Source organism: Triticum aestivum, chromosome 4A, assembly GCF_018294505.1.
Source record: "Triticum aestivum cultivar Chinese Spring chromosome 4A, IWGSC CS RefSeq v2.1, whole genome shotgun sequence".
NCBI classification, from domain to species: domain Eukaryota; kingdom Viridiplantae; phylum Streptophyta; class Magnoliopsida; order Poales; family Poaceae; genus Triticum; species Triticum aestivum.
The window spans coordinates 408,214,230-408,223,735 of NC_057803.1; positions in this window are offsets into that span (position 1 = coordinate 408,214,230).

Genomic DNA, 9,506 nt, shown 5'->3' on the forward strand with positions numbered 1-9,506 from the left:
TGCCCGAAATGTCGTTGGAAGAGGGCTATGTGAGGAATTTGTCAGATCAGTTTCAGCAAATGGCCTTTTGTCATTTTTGCCATGATTAATGTGTACACGCGATGATCCTAAGCTCTACATGTGTTTTGTTATATGCCATGCCATCTTTACAAAGGTGCTTGCCATGTATTTTTGTGATATTTGTGGTGACTAGAACAAGCTTGCAAAGTAGCGTAATCGGTAATGTGGATTTCAGGGACTTAGAATTTCACCAAGTCCTTGTCTTATTTTTGTCTTTATGCCATATGTTCATGTTGTTTCCTAGTGATCCGTGCCTCTTTTGAGGATGATCAGTAAGGATGTTTTGTTAATATTGTGGTGCTCTATCCATCCATGTCTTTGTTTGCATTTATGGAGCACCCTAGCTTGAGTCAATCAAGCTCCACTTTTACTATAAAATGTTCCTGGCAGATTGTTAACATGTTTAGCGATTTTGCCGAGGTTATTGCTATTGATCCATATATGCTATGATGTTGTTCTTCCCATGTATAGCTTCTATGCCATGTATTCTTGATGGGTGTATACTTAGTTTGTCATGCCATGCTTTGTAGTGAGTGCATCGAGCTCGTAAACATGCCTACTCGTTAATTGTTTTGCTTGCTCCAGTTTTTCACTAAGTCTGTATCTGTTTATGTTTTTGCCATGTTCACATGCTTGCAATTGTATTTTCTGATCCCTTTTGGCTCAAGGTCACTAAGGGACTTTTGTTAAGTGCTTTGAGCAGCTTCATCTCATGCCTTGCTTTGCCATGATATGTTTCTGTAGCATGTAGTTTTCATGCTCTAAAGTGTGATTCCTGATGATAAATTCCAGACTTGTGTTAATTTCACTAAGTCTGAAACCTGTTATCATTTGCACTTTTGCCATGCTTGTTTGAATCTGTTATTGGATGAATTAGCCGTAGCTCAGTGTTCATCTTTTATCAAGCATCATGAGTGGATCCCTGCCATGTATCGTGTTGCCATGTTTGAGTGTTGTAGCATATTTATCTTGATGCATTTAGTTGACTACTTGCTGCTAATCGTAGACGGGTGCCATATTTGTTTTGCTTGCCATTTCCAAACCGTGCATCCGATTCCAGTGATCTTTATATTGATTTCAACCGAAATCAGCTCACCTTTCTAGTGGCACTCTTGGTTTTCCAAGTTGAGGCCAGGTTCAATCATTCATTTCCAAATCTTGCATATGCATCACATACCGCATCCCGCATATCATACCATGTTCATGTGTTGGTTGTTTACTATGTTGTGTGCTTCTTTCCGGTGTTGCTTTCTTCGGGTTGGTTCCGATAACATCACGTTTGTGAGGACCCGTTCGACTACGTCCGTTTTTCTTCTTCATGGACTTGTTCTTCTTCCTTGCGGGATTTCAGGCAAGATGACCATACCCTCGAAATCACTTCTATCTTTCCTTGCTAGTTGCTCGCTCTTTTGTTGTGCCTAGGCTGCGATACCTACCACTTGCTTATCATGCTTCCCATATTGTTAAACCAAGACTCTAACCCACCTTGTCCTAGCAAACCGTTATTTGGCTATGTTACCACTTTGCTCAGCCCCTCTTATAGCGTTGTTAGTTGCAGGTGAAGATTGGAGCTTGTTCCATGTTTTGGAACATGGATATTTTGTTGGTATATCACAATATCTCTTATTTAATTAATGCATCTATATACTTGGTAAAGGGTGGAAGGCTCGGCCTTATGCCTGGTGTTTTGTTCCACTCTTGCCGCCCTAGTTTCCGTCATATCGGTGTTATGTTCCCGAATTTTGCGTTCCTTACATGGTTGGGTTATAATGGGAACCCCTTGACAGTTCGCCTTGAATAAAACTCCTCCTGCAAGGCCCAACCTTGGTTTTACCATTCGCCACCTAGCCTTTTCTTTCCCTTGGGTCGGCCAGCCCAAGGGTCATCTTATTTTAACCCCCCCCCGGGCCAGTGCTTCTCTAAGTGTTGGTCCAACCCAGAGCACCGTGCGGGGCCGTCCCTTGGCAACTTGGGTTACGTTGGCTCCCGTACGCTTAGCTTATCCGGTGTGCCCTGAGAACGAGATATGTGCAGCTCCTATCGAGATTTGTCGGCACAGCGGGTGGTCTTGCTGGACTTGTTTTACCATTGTCGAGGATGTCTTGTAACCTGGATGCCGAGCATGATCGGATTGTCTTGGGATAAGGAATATCCTTCGTTGACCATGAGAGCTTGTGATGGGCTAAGTTGGGACACCCCTGCAGGGATTTGAACTTTTGAAAACCGTGCCTGCGGTTATGGGCAGATGGGAATTTGTTAATGTCCGGTTGTAGAAAACCCAAAGTTGACCTTAATTAAAATACATCAACCGTGTGTGTTACCGTGATGGTCTCTTCTCGGCGGGGTCCGGGAAGTGAACACGGTGTTGGAGTTATGCTTGACGTAGGTTGTTTCGAGGATCACTTCTTGGTCATAGTTGTTCGACCGTGCTTTTGCCTTCTCTTCTCGCTCTCATTTGCGTATGTTAGCCACCAAATATGCTAGTCGCTTGATGCAACTCCACTTCATACCTTTACCTTAAGCTTAAATAGTCTTGATCGCGAGGGTGTAAGATTGCTGAGTCCCCGTGACTCACAGATACTTCCAAAACCAGTTTACAGGTGCCAATGTTACCAAGTAGGTGACGCAGCCAAGCTCAAGGAGGAGCTCATTGAAGATCTTGTCCTTTGTGTCGTTTTGTTCTAGTTGATCAGTAGTGGAGCCCAGTTGGGGTTGATCGGGGATCTGTGTAGCATTTAGGGTAGTCTTCTTTTATTTTGGTTCCGTAGTCGGACCTTGATTGTATCTGAATGCTGTAATGATTTATTCTTGTATTGTGTGAAGTGGCGATTGTAAGCCAACTATGTATCCCTTTCCCTTATGTTTTACATGGGTTGTGTGAAGATTACCTCACTTGCGACATTGCTTTCAAGGCGGTTATGCCTCTAAGTCGTGCTTCGACACGTGGGATATATAGCCGCATAAAGGGCATTACAACCCTCCTTGGTTACGAGGGATGAGGCAGAACAATCTTCTCCATAAAGCGAAATGGGCCTCGCAGCCCAGGAACACTTATAACCCCTAGGAGTTTCCTTCTTTTTATTGATGATCTAACTCCTAGGCAAGAAATCAAGATAATCATTTGTAGGAAAAGGTTCCTTAATGATAGCGAAAAAATTGAGGTGAACACTTATTGATTTGAGATCCACATTCTCCTTACTAGAAGATTCACACTTATTCTTTGGAACATACATAAACTTAGAAACTTTGGTAGGAGGAGGGTTTGAAGTGTTTCTCACGGCAGAAAAGGCAGACCCTAAGTTGGTAATAATATCCTCAAGTTTATCAATTCTAGTGGAATCTTGATCTATATTTTCATTAAATAAGGCTTGTTTTTCTCTCAAATTTTTCAGAGTAACTCCTAACTTTGATCCATATTGAGTAATTTGGTTGTGGATCTTTTTATCCAAATTCTCAAAACTCTAAAGTGGCAACTTTATTTTCAATAATTTCAAGCCTTTGCATCACATGTTCCAAAGATAAAATAGTTCCATTAACCAAGAGAGATGGTGGGCCAAACAAATCTATCATAGCATTATAAGAATCAAAAGTATAGCTACCCAAGAAATTCTCTCCGGTAATGGTATCAAGAATATATCTGTTCCAAGGAGTGATGCCTACATAAAAATTGTGAAGAAGAACGGAAGTAGATTGCTTCCTAGTGGACCTATTCTGAGCATTGCAAATTCTATACCAAGCATATTTTAGATTTTCTCCCTCCCTTTGTTTAAAATTAAGAACTTCATTATCAGGAGTACTAACAATGATAGAAGGACTGTCCATGACGGCAAAACAAACGATCTAACACACGATCACACAAGAGGCAAGCAAAAGAAGGTGAACGGAAAAAGGGCGAACGGCAATGAGGCGAATAAAATGGCAAGGGTGAAGTGGGGGAGAGGAAAACGAGAGGCAAATGGTAAATAATGTAATGCAAGGGATAAAAGTTTGTGAAGGGTACTTGGTATGTCTTGGCTTGAGTGTAGATCTCCCCGGCAATGGCGCTAGAAATCCTTCTTGCTAACTCTTGAGCATGCGTTGGTTTTCCCTTGAAGAGGAAAGGGTGATGCAGCAAAGTAGCGTAAGTATTTCCTTTAGTTTTTGAGTACCAAGGTATCAATCCAGTAGGAGATTACACGCAAGTCGCCTAGTACCTGCACAAACAAATAAGAACCTTGCAACCAACACGATAAAGGGGTTGTCAATCCCTTCACGGCCACTTGCAAAAGTGAGATCTGGTAAAGATAATAAGATAAATATTTTTGGTATTTTTGTATAGATTGGAAAGTAAAGGTTGCAAAATAAATAGTAAACTAGAATTGTAGATCTGAAACTTATATGATGTAAAGTAGACCCGGGGGCCATAGGTTTCACTAGTGGCTTCTCTCAAGATAGCATATGTTATGGTGGGTGAACAAATTACTGCCGAGCAATTGATAGAAAAGCACATAGTTATGATGATATCTAGGCATGATCATGAACATAGGAATCACGTCCGTGTCAAGTCGACTGAAACGATTCAGCATCTACTACTATTACTCCACACATCGACTACTATCCAGCATGCATCTAGAGTATTAAGTTCATAAGAACAGAGTAACGCATTAGGCGAGATGACATGATGTAGAGGGACTCAAGCAATATGATATAAACCCCATCTTTTTATCCTCGATGGCAACAATACAATACGTGCCTTTCTGCCCCTGCTGTCACTGGGAAAGGACACCGCAAGATTGAACCCAAAGCTAAGCACTTCTCCCATTGCAAGAAAGATCAATCTAGTAGGCCAAACCAACCTGATAATTCGAAGAGACTTGCAAAGATATCAAATCATGCATATAAGAATTCAGAGAAGAATCAAATATTGTACATAGATAATCTTAATCATAAACCCACAATTCATCGGATCTCGGCAAACACACTGCAAAAAGAATTACATCGAATAGATCTCCAAGAACATCAAGGAGAACTTTGTATTGAAAACCGAAGAGAGAGAAGAAGCCATCTAGCTAATAAATATGGACCCGAAGGTCTATGGTAAACTAATCACACATCATCGGAGAGGCTATGGTGTTGATGTAGAAGCCCTTCGTGATCGAATCTCCCTCTGGCAGATCACCGGAGAAGGTCCCCAGATGGGATCTCACGGGTACAGAAGGTTGTGGTGGTGGAAAAGTGGTTTCGTGGATCTCCTGGATGTTTTCAGGGTATAAGAGTATATATAGGCGAAGGAAGTAGGTCGGTGGAGCTACGAGGGGCCCACGAGGGCGGGGGCGCGCCGCCCTACCTCGTGGTCGCCTCGTTGCTTCCTTGACCTCCACTCGAAGTCTCCTAGATTGCGTTTGTTCCAAAAAAGATCCTCGCGAAGATTTCATTCCGTTTGGATTCCGTTTGATATTCCTTTTCCGCGAAACACTAAAATAGGCAAAAAAAATAGCAACTGGCACTGGGCCTCCGGTTAATAGGTTAGTCCCAAAAATAATATAAAAGTGCATATTAAATACCATTAAACATCCAAAACAGATAATATAATAGCATGGAACAATCCAAAATTATTGATATGTTGGAGACGTATCAAAGTGGAGGAGTGTTGTGACGACCCGAGACCGAGCACTACAAGAAATATGTCAACTTATGACCTTCTGTCAGTGACCCTTGAAGAATTGGTCATAAATTTATGACCATTTTAGACCAATTGGTCAAAAGCTGTCTGGGGGGCTCTAAACCCTAAACCATAACGACCATTTTGGTCAGAAAGGTCATAATTTTATTAGAGGAAATGGTCATAAAGCAAACAACGCTATTCCGCTGCCTTATTTCTAGTTGTTAACGACCAATATAGATGGTCATAGCCTTGTAAATTGTGGTGGGTTGCTATGACTAGGCGCCACCTCATTAGTTTTGCCTATGTGTCATGTCCATGTGGCAGTTTTTGCCCTAGGTTGTGAAGCAACCTATATTTCTGTCATTCCCAAAATTCCCAAAAAATCTCATAAATTCTTTGGGTCATATCTTCATCAAATATTTAAAAGTCCTTCCTTGCCTAGTTCAAAACTAATTCAACAATATTCATTTTCCTATTCTGTTCACAACAACACTTTATGAAGGAAGTGCTATTTATATATTCTTGATTGCCCTAGGAATTTTTGGGCACTCTTTTCTATCCAAATCATTACCGCATGCCAAAATTCAGCTCCATTTGCCTAGCAAATCTTCCTCGGCAAATTTCCAAAGTTTTTGTCCACCTAGAAGCATTGTGAAGGAAGTACCTTTTTTATATCTCGAAATGACATGAAATTTATACAGTTCCTTCATATGCCCAAATTATCACCCTCCTCCAAATTGCAGCTCAGTCAAATCATCTATGTGAGCCCAGGTTCAATTTATATTTTATGGCCAAATTAGGACGTTGCAAAGCAAGTGTTATATAGACCCCTCCTATTACCCTCAAACTTTTCGGGCACTCTTCCATACCCAAATCATTGCCACATGATAATATTTAGCTCAATTTTCCTAGTAAATCTTTCTCAGGAAATTTCCAAAGTTTCTACCTTGAGAGAAGCTTTGTGAAGTAAGTACTAGCTAGGCTTACCCAAATGATCTGAAAATTTACCAGCGCATGACCATACCTATGTAACTTACCTACACCAATTTTTAGCTCCTTTAATTCATCCAATCTCTCTCACTAGTTTTCACAAGTTTTTGTCCATAGAAGAGCATTGTGAAGGAAGTACTACTTTGGCATGTCCAAATGGTATCAATTTTCTACAATGCTTTACTATGCCCAAATAACCATCCTCCACTAAATTTCAGCTCAATCCATTCATTATTTTGAGCCCAGCTTCAACATTCATATTTTTGTCTAGTGTGATACTTTTCAAATCAAGTACCACCTAGGATCCTCCTTTTGAGCTAAAAATTTGTGAAGACATTATCCTTAGTAGATGATCATCCTCAGCCAAAACTCACGCCCATTGGCCATGTGCATTTCCCGTACCGCTAATCAAACACTTGACTGCTTATTCATGTTTGAGCATCGACCGGTCTCCTCGTGAGAATCTTATGTTGTGATTTTCTTCCTATCACCTACCTGGGGAGTGCCCAACCCACTAGACATGCCTAGGCTGCCCAGAACACATGGCAACGCCACGGTCATGCGGTGACCACGCGGCGGGCATGCGAGTTTACGTGCTCTAGAGTTGGGGGCCTCGGCCACCACCCAAACCTCGACGTATCGCCACCAAACCATGTATTTATGATTAAATAGGTACTTACGTAAATAGAAATGATTTTTGGACAAAATAAATAGCAAACTATGAGGCAGCTGCAGTTCAAATTTGACCCGCTTCCTACTGAATCGGCGGGAATTTGTCTTTTTCACCAGAGGTGGATCAAAACTTTTGACACCCAACCATTTTGTCAATTGTGCATTATATATGGCCTAGTATTTTATAAAATTGATTAGGTCCAATTTTGCAACAAATATATGGTAGGTCCTTCACAAAAAAACTCATTTTGGGGACTTAGAAAAATGAAAAATGAATTTTTCATGCAAAGAAAATGAAAACTTCCTTAGGCAACATTGTTTGGAATTCCAAGATGCACCCTTGTGCACAATATGAGATCATTTGAACAAACTATGCCATGAATGTGGCCATAAGATTGATCATTTGGCTTGAAAGCCATGAATCTTCATGCATGATAGCTCATTTCTGAGAACACTTTTTTAAAAGAATTGCCGTATTACAAGTTTATTATTTTTCCCGGGAACTTGGCCATATATGATGACACAATGCAAAGGTTTCCCAATTTTTTGATTTTTTTGAACTTTTTATGCCCGTTTCAAAATGCGGTCAAAACAGCGGGAATGACCGTTCCTAGCTAGTGGTTGAATCTTGAATTTTTTTGGTGTTTCTCTGATTAAATAGATACTTATGTACCTAGAAATGATTTTTGGAAAAAATAAAGAGCAAACTATGAGGTAGCTACAGTTCAAATTTGACCCGCTTCCAGCTGAATCGGCGGGAATTTGTCTTTTTCCCCAGAGGTGGATAAAAACTTTTTACACCCAACCATTTGGTTAATTGTGCATTAAATATGGCCTAGTATTTTAGAAAAATGATTTGGTACAATTTTGCAACAATTATTTGGTAGGTCCTTCACAAAAAATCCTCATTTGGGGCAATCGAAAAATGGAAAATGGTTTTTCCGTGCACAGAAAATGAAAACTTCCTTAGGAAACACTGTTTGCCATTCCAAGATGCACCCTTTTGCACAATATGAGATCATTTGAACAAACTATGCCAAGAATATGGCCATAAGATTGATCGTTTGGCCTGATAGCCATGAATCTTCACACGTGATAGCTCGTTTCTGAGAACACTTTTTTAAAATAATTGCCAGATTGCAAGTTTGTTATTTTTCCAGAGAACTTGGCCACATATAATGACACAATGCGAAGGTTTCCCAATTTTTTGATTTTTTTTGAATTTTTTATGCCCGTTTCAAAATGCGGTCAAAAAGACGGGAATGACCGTTCCTAGCTAGTGGTTGAATCTTGAAATTTTTTTAGTGTTTCTCTGATTAAATAGATACTTATGTACCTAGAAATGATTTTTGGAAAAAAATAAAGAGCAAACTACGAGGTAGCTACAGTTCAAATTTGACCCGCTTCCTGCTGAATCGGCGTGAATTTGTCTTTTTCACCAGAGGTGGATCAAAACTTTTGACATCCAACCATTTTGTCAATTGTGCATTAAATATGGCCTGTTATTTCAGAAAATTGAATAGGTCCAATTTTGCAACAAATATATGGTAGGTCTTTCACAAAAAAAACTCATTTTGGGCACTCAAAAAAATGGAAAATGAATTTTCCGTGTGAAGAAAATGAAAACTTCCTTAGGCAACATTGCGTGTCATTCCAAGATGCACCCTTGTGCACGATATGAGGTCATTTGAACAAACTATGCCATGAATGTGGCCATAAGATTGATCATTTGGCTTGAAAGCCATGAATCTTCACACATGATATCTCATTTCTGAGAACAGTTTTTTTAAATAATTACCGTATTACAAGTTTATTATTTTTTCGGGAAACTTGGTCACATATGATGACACAATGCGGAGGTTTTCCAATTTTTTGATTTTTTTGAATTTTTTATGCACGTTTCAAAATGCGGTCAAAACGGCGGGAATGACCGTTCCTAGCTAGTGGTTGAATCTTATAATTTTTGGTGTTTCTCTGATTAAATAGATACTTATGTACCTAGAAATAATTTTTTGAAAAAATAAATAGCAAACTACAAGGTAGCTACAGTTCTAATTTGACCCGCTTCCAGCTAAATCGGCGGAAATTTGTCTTTTTCACCAGAGGTGGATCAAAATTTTTGACACCCAACCATTTTGTC